We start from the raw sequence: 24,224 nt of genomic DNA, 5'->3' as shown, positions 1-24,224 counted from the left end.
GCACACTAAGGGCAGCAAAAAATACAAAAAGACTGTGACTGACTAAAATTTACAAAAATCAATAATGCTGAAAAATAAATCAAAAGCAAAAAATGTGTCTGCACAATGAGCCTGATAACTACAGTATATAAAGCGACACAAAGAAAGCTGAATATTTAAAAAAAAAAAAAACCTGGTAAAGACCAAGGGGGAAGCACATGGGAGACAAAATGAAACAAAGACTCAAACCCTGAACAGCAATACAAAATATCAAAATAAAAAAAAGATGCATACAATACATGTGGTGACTGCACAAAAGCAAGTAAGACACATGGCTGTAGAATCACAAAAACCCAGTGCTGGTTGCACATATTATCTCCTATGGAACCCTTACTCTAGGTTGTTTCATGACTCCAGATAGCAGAGAAAATGATACTCAGCCATATAGTGATGATGGAGTCAGTCCCACGGAGTTAAACTCCAGGATGTGTGAAAATAAGTCATACAGTCCACAGGATAAACTACAACTAACTAAAAAAAAACTCTCTATCAGCGCTTGATCCAATAAATAATATGTGGAATAATGTGAATACACTAAGACAAATTAATGATAAGTGCAAATACAATTGCAGCCAAGGGGACAACAAACAATAGACAGTTCCAAATCTAGTTAACAAAATACATACTGTATACAAAAGCAGTGTCCCCGGCGCTAGAAGGTTGATGACCACAATACCATATCCCAAGGACAGTCCTGGATGGAATAATAGTCCTGGTAGATGAATAATTGCACCAACGGGAGTTCTGATTGGAATAAATAGTCCTCAAAAACTCGATTTTAGGTGGTTTCTGTAATTACAAATGAACAAAGACACACCATTGCGCAGTATTGAAGACCACAAAGCCCTAACCAAGAAAAGGGAAAATCCCCACTTGCAAGATATATTCTTGTTGATTCAGGGGAGAGAATCTGTTTCAGACTCCTTCTCCACCTCGATATCCACGGACCCCACGTGGTTCACAAGATGAATCTCTTAACACTGGAAGGCACCCTCACGGGAGCAGCATACACCGCAACAGCCAATATTGCAAAGAAATAAAAACAGCCTAGTGTACTACGCATGTACACTTTAATAACAAAAAAAAAAGCCGCACTACTCACACTTACAATATGTAAGGGCAAGGGGTGCCGCTTACGGATGCCGTCCGCAACTTGTATCCAGCCAGGTAGGAGACACACACAGTCACATGCCGATTGATGACGTTAGCGGCTCGGGTCACCTCTCCAACACCGGATGGACACAGCGGTTGTTCAGCTCACATGCACTGTACTAAGCTCCTCTTCCACTTGCAGAGGATCGCAGCGAAGCAGGTTGCCAGCGGAGGAGAGCAGAAACACAGCGCTGGTGGGTGGAGGGAGGGAGTAACTAACTAAGTCCACAGGATAAGCACCAAGAGTCACACCAACAAAATAATGAATAGCTGCCTAGAGTGGACACTCAACGCGTTTCAGCCAAGGGGGCCTTCTTCCCGGAGTGGTAAAAGAGTAGTGGAGGCTTGCTAAGCTATATACTGTGTTCAATGAGTATCAGCGACGCCCTTTCCTGTTGGTGATCAGTAACGATGATGTTACTGGGGGGCGTCGTCGTCTGCACAGGTGCTGTAAGGTAAGGCATTCAGAGCTGTGGCATCCTTGGATACTGCAATCCCAGCTGATCACATAGCAACTCAGCTGCACATGGGCATATGCTGCAGATTGAAGCGTCTGAGTGCAGGAGTCTTAGTGAAGTCATCCAAACATTGAAAACAGATAGAGGCAGGATTCATTAAATTCTGATCTGTATCATGAAATTCAAAGATAAAAGCACAAAGATGTTAGACTACACATAGATGGTTCTGCCTAACAAAATATAAGGCATGTATAAAAGGGTAGCAGATACAAACAGAAGAACATATTGAGCATCTAAAAAATAGCCAATTGTTAAGAGAATAAATAGTAAAACAGAAAGAAGGGAAGTATAGTATAAAGGCAGGGGCAGAGAGAATACAGTGGGATGTACTTGTAATAGCAACAAATGTGTAAGTTGCTATGTCTCACAGTTACACTAAGCTATATGGTACAAATCACTAAGTAAAGTTATAAAAACATAGCAAAGCCCAGAGAGTCATTCATTCCCCTGGGTTGCATAGTATTTAGTAGAACAATCCAACGACATTCTTTTTTAAGAAGGGCTTTTTCCAAGTCCCCACCTCTAATACCCAGTGACACCCTATCAAGAGCAAAAGCTGAAATAAATGTACTATCAGCAGCATGGCACTGTAAAAAATGCCTTGCTACTGAAGTAATTTTTTTAAAGGCATCCAAATCCCGCTGGGCTGATCTAATATTCCTAGAATGTTCTAAAATTCTGAACCGAAGTTCGCGGGTCGTCATACCCAGTGCTTGACAAATCACCCAAAGAACAACATTCGTTTTTGACATAAATGTATTTATTGTGTATGTCGGATCTAGAAATAAAAGCCAGATGTAAATGACTAGTTTCCTGAACCCCTTAACCAGTGTCTGGACGTCGCCGCTTCACAATATCTAAAGCAGCTATCCCGCCTGGGATATTACCTGATCCGCAGTCCCTCAATGTCCAGGTACCCTCATTCCCTCAATGTTATACATTGGAGAGGTGGTGTTTCTTACCTGTCTTCTGGGTATGGGGAGATTCCGATGTCTTCCGTGTGAAGCTTGAGTCAGATCTGGAAGAAAGCAGTATAGGTTATTTCGGTGTAGTATAGGGCAGTTAAGATATATAGGGTAAATAAGAGATCCAGAAACAGAGTGTGAGACAGACATAGAGTGTGGGTGAGAGACAGAGTGAGACACAGAGAGAGGGAGAGAGAGAGAGTCAAAGAGAGAGAGAGTGCAAGAGTCAGAGAGAGAGGAGAGAGAGACAGTCAGAGAGAGAGAGAAAGTCAGAGAGAGATTCAAAGAGAGAGTCAGAGTCAGAGTGAGAGAGAGAGGGTCAGAGAGAGAGAGAGGGTCAGACAGACAGAGAGAGGGTCAGAGACAGACAGAGAGAGAGGGTCAGAGACAGATAGAGAGAGAGGGTCAGAGACAGATAGAGAGAGAGAGGATCAGAGACAGAGAGGGTGAGAGACAGAGAGAGAGAGGGCGAGAGACAGGGTGAGAGACAAGGGGTGATTGGGGGGGTGATTGGGTGGGTGGGATGACAGGGTAATTGGGTGGGGGGGACGGGGTGATTGGGTGACGGGGTATTGGGGTGGGGTGACAAGGTGATTGGGTGGGTTGATGGGGTGGGGTGACACTTCTGGTATCCTACACACACACACACACACACACACACTCCCATACATGCACACACACCCACACACACAGCATGTCACACACACACACACACACACACACACACACACACACACACACACACACACACACACACACACACACACACACACACACACACACACACACACACACACACACACACACACACACACACCCAGCATGTCACACACACACCCAGCATGTCACACACACACCCAGCATGTCACACACACACCCAGCATGTCACACACACATCCAGCATGTCACACACACATCCAGCATGTCACAAACACACACACACACACACATCCAGCATGTCACACTCACACTCACACACACACACGCTCTCTCTCTCATACATACTGTGACAAACGGCTTACTCCGGGGCTCCGTCGTTTGTCCGGGACTGTTTAGAACACGGTCTTTTAGGGTAGGTTAAATGATGAGGCGTCACGTACTGTTCCTTTAAACAGGCTATGCCTGGTTTATTCAGTCCCAGGCACTGAGACTGCCACAGTGCATACAACAGAAAACAGATCAAAACAAAAGCTGCTCACCTGAGCGATAACTTAACTTAGATATCCCTGACTCAGGGTTGGAAGTGGCTTTTCCACTTCCAACATCAAAACATGGTACTTTTGCAGTCTTACACAAATGAACAGAAAGATTGAACCTGTTTGGGGAAGAGGCTTCTCCCCTCTGTAGTTCAGCAGCCTTCCAGCCTCCTGGCTCTTGTGGGGAGACCAGAGCAAACAGGAAATCAGTCTTTCATACCTGATTCCTAATTAGCATGACAGGTGACAGAAATCAGGCAGCAGACAAACTCTGGTCTGGATCTCTCATCCCTCAGTTCCAGCGCTTGCCAAACTGTGGGATGGAGTGTATGTATTATAAGGCTGCACTCCCAGGCCAAACAGGATAGAAACTGTCTAGTATCCTGGGAGCCCTATATACGGAATTTATTACCATCCCCTGGTTTCTGTCACATATCCTCCCCCCCAGCTCAGACCTCGAGGGATGAGCGACCATGGATATTAGGGAGTGCATCCTTGACAACCCGTCAGCATTGCCATGTTTGTGCCCTGACCTGTGTTCCACAGAAAATTTAAAGGGTTGTAGGCTTAGGAACCACCTGGTCACTCTAGCATTCTTTTCCCTGTTTTGACACATCCAGGTAAGGGGTGCATGATCTGTGACCAACCGGAATTTTCTCCCCAACAGGTAGTATTTGAGCGTCTCTACAGCCCACTTTATTGCGAGACACTCTTTCTCTACTATGGAGTAATTTTTCTCCTGGGGATTTAGTTTCCTACTTAAATAAAGGATGGGGTGCTCCTCACCTTGAGACTCCTGGGAGAGTACCGCCCCCAGCCCTACCTCAGATGCGTCGGTTTGGACTACGAACTCTTTGGAGAAGTCAGGTGTGACCAACACTGGTTGGGCACAGAGAGCTTCTTTCAGGCTTCTAAAGGCCTGTTCGGTTTCGGGGGACCACTTTACCATTAGCGGTCCTCTTGCTTTTGTGAGGTCAGTTAGTGGGGTTGCCTTAGTTGCAAAATTGGGAATAAACCTTCTATAGTACCCAATTAAGCCCAAAAAGGTCCTTACTTGTTTTTTTGTAACTGGCCTTGGCCAATTTTGTATCGCCTCCACTTTGAGTGTTTGGGGTTTGAGTAAACCTCTGCCAATAGAATATCCCAGATACTTGGCCTCCTCCAGACCAATAGTGCATTTAGCGGGGTTAGCAGTTAGTCCAGCAGACCGGACTGCGTCAAGCACAGCTTGGACCTTTGGAAGGTGGGATTGCCAATCTTCACTATGGATTACCACATCATCCAGGTAGGCGGCAGCATACCGAGCATGTGGTTTTAAAATTTTATCCATCATTCTTTGGAATGTGGCGGGAGCTCCATGTAAGCCAAAAGGCAACACCTTATACTGAAAGAGGCCGTCTGGGGTTGAGAAGGCTGTCTTTTCTTTTGCCCTTTCTGTGAGGGGAACCTGCCAGTACCCTTTTGTTAGGTCTAGGGTTGTGAGATATCGGGCTTTGCCCAGTCTCTCTACAAGTTCATCTACCCTGGGCATAGGATAAGTATCAAATTTTGACACCGCGTTTAGTTTCCGGTAGTCATTACAAAACCTTGTTGTACCATCTGGCTTTGGGACTAAGACTATAGGGCTGTTCCACCCACTTTGGGATTCCTCAATTACACCTAGTTTTAGCATTTTTTTAACCTCTAAACTTATAGCCTTTCTTTTGGCCTCTGGGATTCGGTACGGTTTAAGGTTAACTCGGACCCCCGGTTCAGAGACTAAGTCATGTTCAATTACGCTAGTTCTACCTGGCCGTATAGAGAAGATTTCTTTGTTTCTTTTCACTAAATTCTGAACCTCTCGTTTCTGATGAACAGACAGTGTTTCAGCTATGCTAACCTCTGGGTCAGTTTCTTGATTCTCTGACGGACCTGGGGGTACTAGGGTTAACAAGACTTCTCTATCTTTCCAGGGCTTGAGTAGGTTTATATGGTAAATTTGCTCAGGTTTCCTCCTACCTGGCTGTCTTACCTTATAATTTACTTCTCCCACTCTTTCCAAGACCTCATATGGCCCATGCCATTTAGCAAGGAATTTACTCTCCACGGTGGGAACCAGAACTAGTACCCTATCACCTGGAGAAAAAATTCTGACCCTAGCACCCTTATTATATGTATTCCTCTGTGCTTCTTGAGCTTTCTCCATGTGTTCCCTCACTATGGGTAGGACTGCAGCAATGCGGTCCTGCATCTGGGCAACATGCTCTATTACACTTCTGTAAGGGGTAACCTCGTGTTCCCAAGTCTCTTTGGCTATATCCAGTAAGCCCCTTGGGTGTCGGCCATACAATAGTTCAAACGGGGAGAAGCCTGTGGATGATTGGGGAACTTCCCTAATGGCAAATAACAGGTACGGTAACAAACAATCCCAGTTTTTCCCATCTTTATCAACCGCCCGCCGTAACATGCTCTTTAAGGTTTTATTGAACCTTTCCACTAAACCATCTGTTTGTGGATGATAGACTGAGGTTCTGAGATGCTTGATTTTTAGGAGTTTACATAGCTCTTTCGTTACTTGGGACATAAATGGTGTTCCCTGGTCAGATAGAATCTCTTTAGGAATCCCGACCCGGGAAAACAGAACTACTAACTCTTTTGCTATGTTTTTAGCTGAGGTGCTACGTAGGGGAACTGCCTCCGGATATCGGGTGGCATAATCTAATATTACCAATATATGCTGATGTCCCCTAGCAGACTTTATTAGGGGTCCTACTAGATCCATAGCAATCCGGTCAAATGGTACCTCTATTATGGGAAGGGGTACCAATGGGCTGCGGTACGCCTTGAACGGGGCGGTGATCTGACATTCTGGGCATGAGGAACAATAATTCGTAATTTCTGCCAGAACCCCAGGCCAATAGAAGCTTCGGAGAACCTTTTCTTTTGTCTTTTCCACCCCTAGGTGTCCCCCCAATGGATGACTATGTGCGAGGTGTAATACTACGTTACGGAATGTCCGTGGTACCAACAATTGTTTAGTTGTAACTGATTTCCTTTTATCAACCCGATATACTAGGTCGTTCTCTACCTCGAAGTAGGGGTAAGCAAGTGACCTATCTGGTTGGCCAGGAGTACTATTCTGGTCCCGTATATTTCCCCTTGCTACCGCTAATGTGGGGTCCTCCCACTGGGCCTTCTTAAAACTCCCAGGACTGACCTCTAGGTCAGCGAGGGTCTTATCCGGTTCTGGGGTGGTAAGTGTCTGCTCAACATCTTGATTTGGGGTATTCCCTACCAAAGTAGTGATGGGGAAGGGAATTTTACAGCACTCCTCCTTTTCCCCCTTCTTATTTGGGCCCTCGTCAACCTCCATTTCTGAAAAAGGGAAAGGATTTGTTTCTTCTAATACTTCGTTATGGTCCGCTATTGAACTCTGGGCGCTATTCTGAGCGGGGGACCACATTTTTAGAAAATGGGGAAAGTCGGTCCCTATTAACACATCATGTGCCAGTTTGGGTACAATACCCACCTTGAAATCTAAAGAACCAAACTCTGTTTCAAAAAAAACATCAACAGTGGAATATTCATGATTATCCCCATGTATACAACAAATTGCCACTCTTTGTGAACTGTTTCCCTGTTTCTTCTTAATGGGCAAGAGGTATTCGGACACTAGTGTGACCATGCTCCCAGAGTCAAGAAGTGCCCGAACCCTCTTACCATTAACCTTTACAAATGCCCACAGATGGTTATTCAAGGGGTCCTCTGGGCTAGGGCCCATACATTGGGACAACAGCGAATAAGGTTCCACGCTGTTGCATTGCATGGGCTCATAATTTAGTGGGCAGATTTTTGCTGTGTGGCCCCTCTCATGACAATTTACACATTTAGGTACATAGTCTGTGTCCCACTTAGAGCCTTTTCCCGGCTCCCCATGTTGGCTATTGCCCTTAGTGTGCGAACCACTGTTGCTGGTGCTGCGTGAAGGTGGTCGCCGCTCTTCAGCGCCCCTTAACCCCGGTACCCTTTTACCGTCTCTGGAAGAGTCCTGGAACCTCGGGTAGTGGGGTTGCTCCACGACTGTGGGTTGCGGGTGCTCTTCTGCTGCATTGTACCTTTCTACGAGGGCCACAAGCTCATCCGCATTGTGGGGGTCACTCCGACTGACCCAACGGCGTAAGGCAGAGGGAAGTTTCCTCAAGAACTGGTCCATGACCAACCGTTCCACGATGTGGCTGGCTGAGTTGATCTCGGGTTGTAGCCACTTCCGGGCGAGGTGGATGAGGTCATACATCTGGCTTCGGGTGGCTTTATCCATCGTGAAGGACCATGCGTGAAACCTTTGGGCGCGAACAGCCGTGGTTACGCCGAGGCGGGCGAGGATCTCGAACTTCAATTTTGCATAGACGTTAGCTTCGGCTGGCTCTAGATCAAAGTAAGCCTTCTGGGGTTCGCCGCTTAGGAAGGGTGCGATTAGACCAGCCCACTCAGCTTCTGGCCATCCCTCTCTCTGTGCCGTGCGTTCAAACGTGAGAAGATAGGCTTCCACATCATCCGAGGGTTCCATCTTCTGAAGGTAGTGGCTTGCCCTGGTCATTTTCGGAACTGGGGCTGCCGCTGCCAGTGGAAGGTTACTGATAGTCCCCCTCAGGATCTCGAGTTCCTGCTGTAAGCCCTGAGCGAACCGCTGTTGCTCCTCTCTCAGCAAGCGGTTTGTCTCTTGCTGGTTTGCATTCGCGTTTTGCAGGGCTTCATTCGTCTGTTGCTGGTTTGCATTCGCCTGTTGCTGGTTGGCATTCGCCTGTTGCTGGTTGGCATTAATCTCTTGCTGGGCTATTAGCAGCTGTTGATGGGCTGCATTCGTCTGCTGCTGGTTTGCATTAGTTTCTTGCTGGGCTATTAACAGCTGTTGCTGGGTTTCATTCGCGTCTTTCTGGGCAGCGACATTGCGTACCAGCGCACCCACCACGTCTTCCATCTTGTTTGCAGAGGATGAAAAAAAACTTTTTTTTTTTTTCAAAGTTCTTCAACCCGCAGACCCCCTAGTGCTCTGCCCGCCTTCTCCACCATATGTGACAAACGGCTTACTCCGGGGCTCCGTCGTTTGTCCGGGACTGTTTAGAACACGGTCTTTTAGGGTAGGTTAAATGATGAGGCGTCACGTACTGTTCCTTTAAACAGGCTATGCCTGGTTTATTCAGTCCCAGGCACTGAGACTGCCACAGTGCATACAACAGAAAACAGATCAAAACAAAAGCTGCTCACCTGAGCGATAACTTAACTTAGATATCCCTGACTCAGGGTTGGAAGTGGCTTTTCCACTTCCAACATCAAAACATGGTACTTTTGCAGTCTTACACAAATGAACAGAAAGATTGAACCTGTTTGGGGAAGAGGCTTCTCCCCTCTGTAGTTCAGCAGCCTTCCAGCCTCCTGGCTCTTGTGGGGAGACCAGAGCAAACAGGAAATCAGTCTTTCATACCTGATTCCTAATTAGCATGACAGGTGACAGAAATCAGGCAGCAGACAAACTCTGGTCTGGATCTCTCATCCCTCAGTTCCAGCGCTTGCCAAACTGTGGGATGGAGTGTATGTATTATAAGGCTGCACTCCCAGGCCAAACAGGATAGAAACTGTCTAGTATCCTGGGAGCCCTATATACGGAATTTATTACCATCCCCTGGTTTCTGTCACAATACACACTCATACACACACTCCCATGCATGCACACACACACCCAGCATGTCACACACACACACATCCAGCATGTCACACACACACACACACACAGACACACACACACACACACACAGACCCAGCATAGCACACACACAGACACAGCATCCATTGGACACAAGGAGGGAGGGGGGGGGTCGGGAGGGCTGTGGAGATGGTAATGCATGAGGCAGGGGGAGCACTTACTTCCTCTATAAACAGGCCTGGAAAGGATGGCGGACGTCACTGCTCCTGCTCATATACTGTAGAGCAAGCCTCCCCCCCCCAAATAAAAAAAAAGTATTGGCAGCGGGCCAACTCGAGTCAGGCCAATCAGAGAAGGGGATTTTTTTTTTCTCGCCTTGAGCAGGGGAAATTGAAAGAAGACCGCATGCGTTGCAGGGGCGGCCATTACGGGTCGCCACCGGGCCAAATCAAATCACTCCTGGCGAGCGGGCGACCGGATTTGTCGAGCACTGGTCATACCTATATATTTAAGTTTACAGGGACAGGTGAGACAGTAAATGACTCCTTTAGATTTACAATTTAAAGTATAGCCAATATTGTAGGTTTTAGTGTTGTCACTATTGGAAAATCTGTCAGTCTGTGTCATACATCTACAGGCCGAACAATTACTGCATTTCGAGAAGCCTTTTTTCCTAATGATAAGGAAAGTCTCACTGGTGTGGGGAGTGTAATGGCTATGTACCAGACGGTCTTGTAAGTTAGGTGAACGGCGACTTGTTAAATTAACCCTGTCACCTAGTGTATCCCTAAGTTACTCATCGGTACATAAAACAGGCCAGTGTTTTTGGAGAATGGATTTAAGTTCTCCCCATCTGTCATTGTAAGGTCCAATAAAGCGAATTTTGGAATCTGTCGTTTTCTTTTTTGGATGTAACAATGTTGTACGTTCATTTATTACACTGTGTTGGTACCCTTCATGGAAATTTTTTCTACTATATCCTCTAGATTTGAACCTCTTTTTCATCTCAGCTGCCCTACGTACAAAACATTCCTCTGTAGAACAATTGCATTTTAACCTAATAAATTCACTACGAGGAATGCCCTTAATCTGATGCTGCTAGTGGAAGCTGGGAGCGTGTAAAATAGAATTAGTAGAAGTCGACTTCCTGAAGATATCAGTCCCCACATTGCCACTGGCATCAATAGAGATCTGAAGATCCAAAAAATCAATCGATGTGGGGCTACATCTGTAGGTAAGTCGAATATTGTGTTCATTGTGGTTGAGCACATCAATGAAACTCCTAAACTCAGCGGCAGTGCCCTGCCATAGGATAAGAATGTCATCGATGTATCTCAACCACAACAGAACATGCGAGGTCAAATGGATATTGAAAATTGTGCCCTTGTATTCTCCAACGTCTTAGCGTGAAAATACACCGTCTGGACGACTCCAACCTCCGGAGGATTTACCCCACTCTTATAGCGCTGATGACCTGGGAAAACAAAATGGCGGACGAGCTCGGGAGAAGACAGTAATTGAGTCAGACAACCAGTGAAGCTTTGTCAAAAACTGTTCTCTCATTTATTGAAGGTCTACAGCCAGGTTATATAGCAAACTTGAGCATAGAAAAAACACAGATATGAGAACATACTTCCCCTTTTACTTCACAGTCTGTCTATCTCAGCAAAATGACAGTTAGACAGTTTATGGTCTGGGAAAGGGGCTCAATACCAAGTTAGGAGGCCGTTAAGGAAATGGCAGTATGTTGTGAAATGCATTGTTGTGTAACTTATGCCAAGTATGGCTGAAGACAAGTTCCTGTTTTCTACAGGGCAAAATAAGTCTGAATAAGTCTGAACAAACACAGTTCAGCTAGAGATAAGTAGGTGACAGGTCAGGTCACATTCTCAGACCTGCCTGCACAGCACAATTAAATATGGCATATGGCATGTGATTAGTTCCTGAGACTTAAACGTTAGTACAGAATAGTTATAGAAAAATGGTTAACCAGCAATCAAAATGGAGTCCCCCCTTATATGCACATTTACAATCCCCCCTTTTGTCATCACAAAATGACAATTAAACCCCTAGGATATGGGGGTCTCGTATTGGATTTGAATGTTATCATAATCCATCAAAGGTATCTGGACTCTAGTGGCAGTAGGTCCAGAGTTACGTATCATATTTGAGAAACTGTGAATGGGGGCATTAACGTCCAGTGATGCATATGCGTGATCAATGGACTTACCAAAAGGCATAATCATTTTACATAAAGATAAGCACATAAATTTGCAGCATGAAAAAATAATAACTAATACTACGATTATACACTGGCGACACACTTTATTCGAGCTCGGCTAGTCCCACGAATTCGGGTATACCCGGGTGTATTGAGGTTTGTGAATGTTTTCTGCCCGAGTGCATTGAGGTATTTTCCAGGCAGGGATTGAAGCATTTTATTCCCGCTGGCTGCAATACTGCACAGTATATATATATATATACTGCATTACAATTCATGAATTTATGCCATCTGGTAGACACGCGAAGCATTGCAGCCTATTAAATCCTAATCATTATCATTTAACAGATCAGCCGCCCGTCAGCCAGGCATGAACCCAGGCTGGGAAGGCAAACGCAACGGGGCTTGACAGAGGTGAGGAGCGGCGCATTCCAGGTATCTGCCAGGTACATACTGGGTATTTGCTCGAATAAAGTGTGTCGGTGCAGTACTAGTGATTACTATCAGTCCCATAAGAAGTTTCCTTCCCAATTCTCCAATCCATGCACCTAACCCAAAAGTCCAATCAAACTGATCAATTCTCTCAGTAATGTCTGCGACAAGAGTTTTGATGTCAGCGACATGATTCTGCAATGATTTGGAGTGATCAGAGAGATTGAAACAACACATTCCCTGAAAATCTTGACATCCATGCTCATGTTTAAGCAAAAGATAATCTATTGCGGCGCGATTTTCCAAAATTGCTTTGCGTGTGTCTTGTAAATCTATCATTAGTTCTTCTAGGGCCTGGGAAGTGTGATTTAACCCCTTGGCTACAGCGCATGCCAGTTTGGCGAGAGTTCTTGCTGTATACACAGCCAATCCAGGAACTCCAACAAGGGAAGCTGCTAGACTTACAATTTCAGTGGTTGATAATAAATTTACATGTGGATCGCAATTTTCAGTAAGTGAAATAGTGGATCGCTTAATTTTGGTTTGATGTAAGCCAGGTTCTACAGAAAACATCATTAACCCTAACCTGGTGAGAGCACATGGCCCCCCTGAGATGTTTACTGGTATGTAAGTGTAGGTAGTATTACCACAAGAAAACAACCATCCAACGGGAAGTTTAACAGGATAAAGATGACTTGGTGTGCTTACTGTGTGATTGCAACTCATAGTGTTATTGACGCTAGTACATGTGTCATCAGTTCGACTACACAATATTCTGGTCATGTTGGTGGAAACTGAGGGCGTCAATTTTACTTGTTTACATTTACCTATCTTTTCAGGATTACATGTCATTTGATAACATATGTCACCCTGTGTTATATTCTGGGTCTTAATTTGTGTCATGTTAAGCCATTTCTCACCAATACACTGGGGACAGTCACGACAATATTCATAAACAGAAAAATGCTTTCGCACATCATGATGTTCTGCTAAACTATCATTATTGCTTATGCTAAACACTTTTAACAAAATCTCTACTGGTGTGGGTACTGCTATTAAACAGCTTGTGAGTATGTCAGTTGTGCTGGTCATGTCGGTTAAACAGAAATGTGACATATTCAGTACCTCAACAGCCAAATGCTTCCAAATGTTAGTTTTGACTTCCGTTAGAAATGAAGCCATGCGTTTGGAGCGTGTGTAATGTTTTCCTGGCAAATTGTGAGAGTTAAACTGGACCTGTGGTGCATGGGTTTCGCTTTCATCTTGTTCTTTGGAGATGAGAGAAGAGAGTTCACCTTCTCCAGAGAAAACATAACTTTCAGGTGGACTGTGGTTAGGGCAGGTTATAGTGGTACTCTTGATACTAGTGATACTGAGTCCATTAACGTAGATGTAGCAAAAAGCGCATATTATGATTGTCAATACGGTCAAGAATAGACAAACGTGTATGCATCTGCGCCGATTCTTCTGAAATCGTGTCTCTGGTATTTGATGAATCTCGATTGTCGGCTCTACTCTTTCGTTGACTTGATACGTGATGCGTGAATCCATGTAGACGAATCTTCAGTCACAAAACACCACTTCCCTTTCCCACCAGCCCAAAAATAAATTTGCATACGAGGGGGCACAAGTGGCCCCCATCACTGTCCCTCTTGTCTGCAGATAAAAACGATTCTTAAAAACAAAAAAGTTATGGTGTAAAATAAAGGACAAAAGTTGTAGGAGTAAATCAATGAGATTAGGGCTGAATTGTGACATTCTAAGGAAGAACTCAGCAGCAGATAAACCGTCTTTGTGGCTTATAGACGTGTACAGAGCTTCCACGTCACATGTGGCAATGATTGTATTTGCATCCACCGTGACACCATCGAGTCTGGATAGGACATCCATGGTGTCACGGAGATACAATGGCAATGCTTCAACCGCTGGACATAAATAGGGGTCCAGGAATTTACTAATAGGTTCACGTAAGCTACCGATACCGATACCGGCCACTATTGGCCTTCCTGGTGGATTAGTTAAGCTTTTATGTATCTTGGGTAATAAATAGAATGTAGCAGTCGTCGGATGTTTCGTGACCAGACTGTCTCTATTTTTCGATGTTATTGTACCCAAGGCACATGCTTCACTGAGAATTGTGTCAAGTTCAATTTTGAACTTGTCTGTCGGATCAGCAGCCAATTCCTTATAGCAAGTTCGGTCCCTTAACTGTTTGAAGGCTTCGCGTTCATACTGTGATTTAGGCCATACCACAACACTAGACACACACACACGCTAGAGAGGGTTCTGAAGAATTAAATGCTGAAATAATCTTGCACACACTAGTAGAAGGAAGCTAGGTAACAACGAATTATATGATTGCCGAAAATGCATGCACTTATAGAAGAATTAGTAATCTAATTAGATAACCTGTCCAAGATTTTCATCTAATTAAAAACAGAAAGAGAAATCATACACCTTAACTTAAATAGGTCATGGCAACATTATATATATATTTTTTTTTTAAAGTTATAAAAAAAAAAACCCCCATTGTGACCATCTACATTACTAGTGAATCAGAGCTAATCAAAAATGTACGGTGTTGGTTCAATAACAATAACCTAAAGAACAAAATGCTGCTGGCCAAGTGAGGTATCATCCAAGAAGCATTAATGAGCTAAACGTGCCTGCAGACTAACAATATTGGAGATAACTTGCTATCAGCTTCTGTATAACTTCTAGAAGAGAAACTTGTTCATCATGTGCCACTGCTGCACAGAGGGGGTTGTTTGATCCAATTAATATGCTACTATGTGCAGCCTACTATGGTCTTGCACTTATTTCGTTGTGCGATAGCTGAAGGTCTATAGGGAAACTTACACGCCTCCAGATTTCTTTCCACATTAATGGAAACCCCTATTATTTTATCAATAGGAAAAAAAAATTCCATCTGCAACAATGAGTCATCATCACCTACTGCAGCATAACAACAGGCTTCTCCATCTCAGCCTCTGCATCCCTTCAGAGGGAAAGGACCATCTCTTATTGACACACACACACACACACACACACACACACACACACACACACACACACACACACACACACACACACACACACACACACACACACACACACACACACACACACACACACACACACACTTGTTTTCTTCTTATTTGTATATGTAAAGCCTGTGACAATGTATAATTCTACATTCTACACTGGCAATTGTTTGGTGCACCTGTTATAAAATCCTGGATTTTTTGGCCAACATAATGGCTGCTTCAGTCAGTGTAACTCAGCAGCTACAATGTATCCTTATATTACCAAGGTAACATTATCTATTGTTACAATTTACAGATCAAACTGCTGGGAACATTGGCAACAAATTATCACAAATCTTGCACTGCTTGGGAGGTGAGCTAAACTCGCTATAGAAAATCAAAGGATGTGTTAAAAACTCATTAAAAATGGTATTAAGAATTGAAAAATATTATTAGAACTGATTTATTTTAAAAATCCATATAAGATTTCACATCTTGCTGCTTTTACTTCCCGCCGAGCAGTCTGAAAAACAATTCACCATGAAATGTAGTGCTCGAAACTTTCCTACTGAATATATTATTGCAGAAGGGGTAATGAGAGGCTAGTTATTTAGAGCTAATTTAATTCAGACGTATAACAGGAAAACAGACTGAAAATGGAACATTAGTGCTTCTAAAAGGCTGGGCACAACAATTAAAAACAAGGATTCCTGTAAGGCAAGAAATCATCTAAATGAATGATTACATGATTAAGATTTAAAGAGGCAATCCAAACAGTACTTTAAATAAATAAATATATGGACACTTTCATTACCTTTATTGAAAACAAATTACCTAAATGAATGATTGATTGGTTCTCCCATGATTGATCAGCAAAATCCTGCTTCCCAGGGTTCACTAAACAGCTGCCTTTCAGTTTCAATCAATCCTTCAGTCCGTGTAACTCAGCAGCTACAATGTATCCTTTTATTACCAAGATAACATTATCTATTGTTACAGTTTACAGCTCAAACTGCTGGTGATATTGGTAACAAATGATCACACACAGGAAAGTGTTACAAAAAAATCTTGCACTGCTGGGGATGTGTGCTAAAACCCGCTATAGAAATCAAAGGATGCTCATTATATTAAAACTCACTAAAAATGGCATTAACAAGTGAATTCAAAAATAGTTTTTTAGTAAGCATAATTTAATACTAAAGAAATGTTTTTTTTTATTTTTTAACACAGGATATTGCATGGATTGCTCCATTGCAACAAAAAAATTGCAAGAAATTGAACTATACCTTTGTAGACTATACAATACAGTTGTGAAAAGCACATGATACAAAAAATGTCTGATTATTTTTCAACAATAATTTCTCTTTGTGAATACATATTGTATTTGTTAGTCATTTCTGACAAAAATGTTAACACACTGATAGAAAACTGCTGCAATGAAGTGGTAAGAAAGTAATACTGTAGAAGTAATTGCGCCCATCCTTACCAAAGTTGTAAATCTACATTTATTTTTGTGCTAACCATACCGGAGACCTTATCCCGTTCATTGTTTCACAGGTGTTCTCTTTCCCCCAATATCATAGCACAATATGAACAACAATTACTCCTCACCTCTGCTGGTGTTACCCCTGGCATTCGTATATCCAGTGTATAATCTGACGAGCCTGGAGACATTACAGGCCGTGTTGTTCCCAAGCAGTCATTGGAAAAAGATCTGGATGGTTCCTTATATCTTCAATAAAAAAAAAAAATGAAAAATAAACATTTTAAGTTTCTTTTTTTTATTCCATCATGAACTCTGTTCTACATGCCTACAAGTTACAGTAATGAGCTCTATTTTGTAACTACAAATCAAGTAATTAAGACATGTTCAATATCTTTTCTTCAGATATAAGTAGCAAACCGTACACATGCTGAGAAGACAACACATTTAGAAAGTGAAGTACAGTATTAGTTAGTAAAAAGGACTAAAACTGGAAATTCTAAGTGCATAGACAATGAAGGCTGTGAGCTGCGACAGAGGTAGAGGCTGTGATATAAGTAGATAATAGGACAGTATATAAAAGATAGCTGTATTTATTTATTTATCTTACTACAAATAAATCATTAAACCATCTTGGTAACGGGATCCAGAAGAATAGGAATAGGTTTGATTAGGCTCCTAAACCTAGACTAGAGGCAATATGACAGCTGCAAACAGTTCACACTCATTGATACTTTTTGTAATACGCAGTAAAGTTTGCAGCAGTATCTTTCACTTTCCAGAATGCTGTAGAAGAAGCTTGGACAGCCAAACTGTTCATTTTCAGCACGGAGCTCAATGGAATTAGAAAGACGCACACCAATGTTAGATTTGGGATTCTATGATGCTTTCACATCTTATAATTGTCTTGACTAATCATTGTAGATGATTTAATGCCTTATTAAAGTAATTAGTTATGCCAACATAGACATGAGTTGACCCCTTCACATCAGTTTAAACCCATTTTGTGATTTAATGATGAACCTAAAAGGAGCATGAGTAAAGATCTTGCATCATAAAACATTTTAATATGAGCACATGACTAGAATATTATTTACATAAGCATAATAAATAAAACAGAGCTGTTCATGGAACATCAGGATCTATCACAGGATGTCTGTCATTTATGTTTGTTCAAACAATACCTGCTTTCTGCATCTAAAGTAATCTTCTCTAGCATTTCTACTCCGGTTTTCATTTCCTGCTCATGTGTGTGTTTTTCCAATCTAATAAATCTGCCAGAACTTTTTTTTATAGAATGATAAATTATATATATAATGACATGCAAATTACACAGTAATATTGCCATTTGCTATATATATATTTTTTTTTTTTAAGGTACAGGGACAGAGAGAGGATTTGAAGTAAGCGTATGGTTGCTAGATCACGATGGACCAGTGAATCAGACAATTAAAGCAATTGCTTTATCTAAATAAACTGGTTTCTCAGTTTCTCAGGGGTACAGATATTTTCTATGCTAATATATGTAGAAATGGCATTAATAAATAAAACAATATTACAGAATTGCATTCTGCGCCAAATATGTTGGGAATTGAAATTCAATGTGTAAATATAAACTGGCAAGAAGTTTGCATTGTTGCATGAAATCTGTTGACATTAGGAACTCATGACCAACCAATTCTTAACTGGCATGCATTTGCGCAAATTTGTTGTAGATCATCTATACTCTCGATCTATTAATACACTGTACAAAATAGACATGAGTATAGTGGCTGTAAAAATAATACTTCCTTAAATAACAAAGCTTTTCAGAAATAATACAGGCCTTTGGAAGAGAAAGATGCATACGAAATGGAATAATCAGAGAATATTGTAGTGAATAATATATGTGCGTATAAATATTTAATGTAATAATTATAGAGACTGATACATTTATGTTTTCCTAGCAATCACAGCTCATTTTTAAACACCATCAGAGGACAAATGTATTCATGTAAATGTGCGGATTTCATCGTACAGAAGCACAGCAGTGAATACCCAACACCTTTATAATAATAATTTTTTTTTAATATATATATATATATATATAGATGAAAAGAGAAAAAAGTAACCCGTATGGGAGCACTCAGGTATGCAAAAGATTAATATATTTATTTATTTGACACAATGCAAAAAGAATTGAATAAACAGTACATGATTAAAAACACTTAAAAAAGAGGCATTGACCCCTGTCACGGTTGCTACCCTAAAACACTAATAAGCAACACTAGGGAACGACATACATTGTCAACCCTATACATAAGTAGGATAGTGACTCAAACAAAACTGGGGTAAATCAGAATAAATCACAATAGGTTATTGGGTTCAAAAGGCACCTATACAAAGCTAAGGATGATTCACACTACACACCAGAAGGTGGACTGATCAAAGTATATATGACAATCACCAGGCATCACACATCTGCATGAGCATACAATGATTTGACCAATACTTTCAGCATAAATCCTATGTAGGAAAGGTAGTGAGATGGAATAAAGTCCCTAGGTGTGTAGAGTAATGGAGTTGGTAAAATAGCATATATAGATAAATACCTAATGGACGCCTATTACATAACCTTGTGTTAATAGTCAGTACCCCTAATGCAAAAATGAAGGTCACAGTCCAGAAAAATGGTGTGCATAAGTGCTGGGTAGCATAGTTACGTGAGCCAATGGGTCAGGGGTCCTGCCTCGCACCCCCACTCCGACGCGTTTCGTCCAGAGACTTTGACTAGGAGTGGTGAGGGAACTAAAGCTGAATGCTGTTTATGTAGGGATGTTTTTCGCGCCAAAAACGGATGAGGGCGGCAGCAGCTGCAGGTGCTTAAAATAGATTACTGCTGATCTTCCGTGTCTGCGTGTCAGACTGGCACGCGAGTAGTGTGCGCATGTGCAGCTTGTAGATAATGGTTTCTATATATGTGTCTACTGCGCATGTGCTAAGTGCAGCGTCCCAGTATTTACGTCTGTATAATGATATGCAAGGCGTCGCTGCACCTTTTAGTGCGTGTCAGCTTGGACCGCACACCGCGCATGCGCGCTGAGTGTGTCTATTGATCCATGTACTGGCGGTCACAAAAATAGCTGGAAAAGTAGTGATGATGCCCATAATCACTTATCACATACTATTGAGGGGATTGATGTAACTAATGTCCACTAATATTTAGAAGAGCAGCAGATATAGTTTAAGACAAATCTGAGTAGTACCATAGAGAGAGGCACATGTATGGGAGCTGCAACAGCGCACCCTAATGGAGCGGAGGTATATTGAGTGCATATTTTTAAAGCACAATGAGCTATGTATCTTCAATATTTGTGTCAATTAGTGTAATACATCCAAAATTGTGCAATACAAAGAGGGATTGAAAAACATTTGCAACATGTATCAATGTCCAATGAATAGTTATTGAATCCATAATATCCAACTTGTTAATCCCATAAGTCCAGGAATGTGCCAGGTGTATTTGGTCCAGGTATATCCAGAATCGAAATTTTTGTGGCATCTGCGGTTACGGCATCTCCATGCTGCACCGATCCGCGGATGCGGTCCACCGCTGCGTGGTACACGGACCATGCAGAGACCCTCCTGCACAAGCATTGGGAATCAGGACGATGCACTCCAAATATCATGGCCGATCTGGCCCCTGGTCAGGAAAATCTCCAGCTTGAGCCTTGCACGTGCATGCAGTATCTAAAAGATTAGACAAAATACATGCAGTAAGTGCACTCATCAGAATAGTTGTAGATTATTTAGCTGTAAACAGACAAAGTTAGAGCAGTTGTATATTACAGGAACATGGCATAGCCAATATAGTCGTTCAGACCTTTCGGAATCATTGAGTTGATTTGTGTAATCCACCTGGTCTCTTTTTTTAGGAGAGCTTTTTCCAGGTCGCCTCCACGTATGCCAAGGGAGACTTTGTCAAGCGCAAAGGCCCTAAGTGACGTAGTGTCCGCCGCATGTTTGTTCAAAAAATGCCTGGCGACACTTGTGATTTTTTTGAAGCCATCAAGGTCCCTTTGCGCATTTTTGATGTTCCTGACATGTTCCAAGACCCGAAATCTAAATTCTCGTGTAGTCATGCCTACATACCAGTATGGTAAATCACAGGGGCAAAGTATACAGTAGATCACCCCTTTAGATTTACAATTGAGTGTGGAACGAATTGTGTAGACATGGGTCTTTTGACTATTTGTGAATGTTAGTCTATTTTCCATGTGTTTGCAGGCTGAGCATTTGGAGCATTTGGCAAATCCTATGCGTGGGGTAACAGACAAAAATGTTTTGTCGACATGAGGGATGTAATGACTATTGACCAAGGTATCTTTAAAATTAGGTGCCCGACGGCTTGTCATGGTGACTTGTTTGCCCAGGGCTTGTACCAGGTCAGAGTCTGTCATCAACACCCCCCAATGTCGCTGTAACGCCCCTCGTAGTAATGGCCATTGCTGATTGTAAGACCCCACAAAGCGGATCTCTTTTTTATCTCTTGTCTTTAACTTGGGTCGTAAAAGGGAAGTGCGGGTTTTGCTCAGGCTGTTACGGTACCCTCTCTCTACCATAGTCTTGCTATAGCCTCTTTGTAAAAATCTTGATTTCATTTCCCTTGATCTTAAGTCAAAGTCATGACTTAACGAGACATTTCTCTTCAGTCTCAGAAATTCGCTTGTGGGGATACCTTTCACTTGGTGGTGGGGATGGAAGCTTTTGGCATGCAAGATCGAGTTTGTGGCGGTATGTTTCCGAAAAATGTCAGTGCATAGCACTCCACCCTCGCCAATACTGATTGTCAAGTCCAGAAACTCAATTTTCGTGGGACTCGACTGAAATGTCAGTCTAATGTTTAGATCGTTGTGGTTGAGGGCACCAATAAACGTACTGAATCCACTAGCATTACCTCGCCAGAGGACAAGCACGTCATCGATGTACCTCAACCACAGCAAGACGTGCTATGTATGCACTTGGTTCTCATCAGTAAAAACCACCTCTCTCTCCCACCAGCCCATCTATATTATTCACAACCCGTGAGCACCGCCATACCTTACTTATGTAAATCAAACAGGATATCACTTTGGCCTATGGTGGCATAATTACTGCATAAGTAGATGCGAGGTTTTCTTTCCCCATCCCTCCCCCCTGTTTTCCCCCCGTTATTTGAATATATATATATATATATATATATATATATATATACACATATATATATACATACACACACACATACATACACACATACACACACAAATTAAGAAAAAAATCAATATCACAAAAAAGACTTGAGGACAAAACAATTACATCTGTGTGTCAAATAAAGTGGACTACTTAAAAAAAAAAATCTATATCTATATCCACTCACATAAGCTTAAACTTTCCTCACCTCTTAAAGACAGATCTAGGGCTCCTGAAACAGTAACAGCTGTCTTGGAAAATAAGAAATAGTAGGATCAAGCTGCTAATGAGGCTGGCCATGTTCACCCTGCTGTTCCTTGCCTTATTACGGTGGCAAATAAAAGGCAGCGTTGTAATCCTGGCAATTAGGCTGCTGTATCAGCCCACTACTTCATTACTGTGAGCCCCACAGGCATCCTACAGCTGTTGTCAGCCCATCCGTCTTCAGGAGGTGAAGCGCTGGAAGGTGGACGATGCAACGCTGGGATCTAGGATTTGCTGGAAAGAAACATCCTCCTGATTGAACACAGTTTTTTCTTTAGGCTAACGTTGTACTTCCGTGCGGGAAAGATGTTCCAGCACAGTGCAAGTTGAGATGCTTGACTCCCCCCCCCCCCCCCGCAAGGGGCTTGCACCCTGGTGCTCTGCAACTACAAGTTACAGATCACTCACAATTACCCAGCATCATGCCAACACCCGTCTTCAGTGAGAACCTGTGAAAAGAGGCAGATAATGGATGACTAACACATTACAACATTAGTCCTCAGCAAATCCCTGTTGAGGGTTCTCAGTGCATTTGTTTTCTAAGCCCAACCCAATTGACAAACTCATATGCTCTAGTACAGTGATATAAAGCTTCCTCCTGTCACACACACACGTCTGTTCTCTGGTTTGCATCCAATGTATTATTTGACTGTTTTAACATTACAGGTAAATATAAATCAAAGAAATTCTGCAATAGTGTCGTTTAGTTGAATTATCTGACACTACAGTGAACTTCTGCAATGCACTATTGCCACACAAAAGAACAATTACCCAAACTTTAGGACTGAAATTACCAATACGGTCACTAATGGCTGCACGTTTTCATTTCACAAAAGACTAGGATTGTCACATAATAGTGCCACCAAAAGAGGAAGTTGGTTCTGTGGTTCAGCATTAAAGCTACAATCACGGGTCATGAGAAGTCAGATGAAAACACACAAGTGACCAATGCCACATGTAAAACCTCCAAAGCTTCCAAATCCATTTAAGTGAATTAAGATCTTGAACAATCTGAGAAATTCCCTACTATGTCGTCATATTCTCTCCTCGCTGTCACTTTATACACAAACAATCCACCAATCCAAATGGGGATGGATCTCAAGCCATTGGATGAAACTACTACCATTATGTTGTGATGGCATCAGCAACCATGACACAAGAGGAACTGGGATATGTTAAAAGTGGGGGTCAGCAGCACAGAGATTAAGACAGTTTAGAAAATACCTGTCAAGAACCGAGGAATCAGCCTACTTACAATACCCACCTACAACATGCCACAGGATCAAAATCATGTCAATCACATCAACATAGCAAAGCTAAACCACAGTTTTGGTACATTAGTCTTCTAACTAAATTAACACATTCACTACCAGAGAGGCAAGACACGCACACATTACCCCGCTGGCAGCGAAAGAGTCAACACAAGAAGTCCTTCCAATGCATTTGATTCCTTTTCCAGAACATTACACACCACTGAAAGTAAATACATATGTATGCACATCCACTATCAAAGTAAATCAAACCTTGAAGACAGAAGGATGAATTCAACCGATTAAAAGATCTTCCTGGCAGCTTGCTAGTGTCAACATGCTGCAAACCTACAGTCAGTGGCTGGACCGAGACTACAGAGCGCCAGCCAGTGTGACCACCAGAACTTTTACGCATCACACACACACCAGTAAAGAGCTTCGCTGCTCCTATGCAAAGCAACTCAGAGAGGCTAGGACCGAACCCTGACCCAGGAGCTGCCGGCACCCGCGCGCAACAGAGCCCAAAATGCACACCGCGCTGCTTCTGGAGTTACTTTGGGAGTGGGTGCTTCCAGGGGACGGGAACCACCTCTCCAGCCTCCGGATCTGATTTTGTGCTCGCTGCGGGTCTACGTGCAGGCAGACAAGGAAACAGCGGGGAGAGGAGACTACAACTCCCAGCAACACTTGCGCGAGGGAAAAAATAAATTAAAAAAAAACGATTCAAAAATGTTAAAACTTTATTTTTAGGACAGTAAGATTTTAAGTGAATGAGATTTGTAGTGCTAGC

The 24,224-nt window shown here is 42.6% G+C and overlaps 1 long non-coding RNA gene across 3 annotated transcripts; it reads right to left on the bottom strand.

Annotated features, from left to right (window-relative positions):
- Positions 1-1,291: 1,291 nt before the first annotated feature.
- LOC142493134 (uncharacterized) lies at positions 1,292-23,851 on the bottom strand. 3 transcript variants are annotated; one of them, XR_012801002.1, is made up of 5 exons: positions 23,708-23,851; positions 22,129-22,633; positions 16,841-16,961; positions 2,672-2,727; positions 1,292-1,817 (listed from the first exon to the last, which is right to left on the bottom strand). It is a non-coding gene; the product is annotated as an uncharacterized LOC142493134 (long non-coding RNA). The 3 variants fall into 3 exon arrangements; XR_012801003.1 differs by lacking the exon at positions 2,672-2,727; XR_012801004.1 differs by lacking the exons at positions 1,292-1,817; positions 2,672-2,727; positions 16,841-16,961 and adding an exon at positions 19,293-20,441.
- Positions 23,852-24,224: the final 373 nt, after the last annotated feature.

The sequence above is a fragment of the Ascaphus truei genome, chromosome 4, assembly GCF_040206685.1.
Source record: "Ascaphus truei isolate aAscTru1 chromosome 4, aAscTru1.hap1, whole genome shotgun sequence".
NCBI classification, from domain to species: domain Eukaryota; kingdom Metazoa; phylum Chordata; class Amphibia; order Anura; family Ascaphidae; genus Ascaphus; species Ascaphus truei.
The sequence above is the reverse complement of the archived record's forward strand: the minus strand, read 5'-3'. Positions and strand labels throughout refer to the sequence as shown.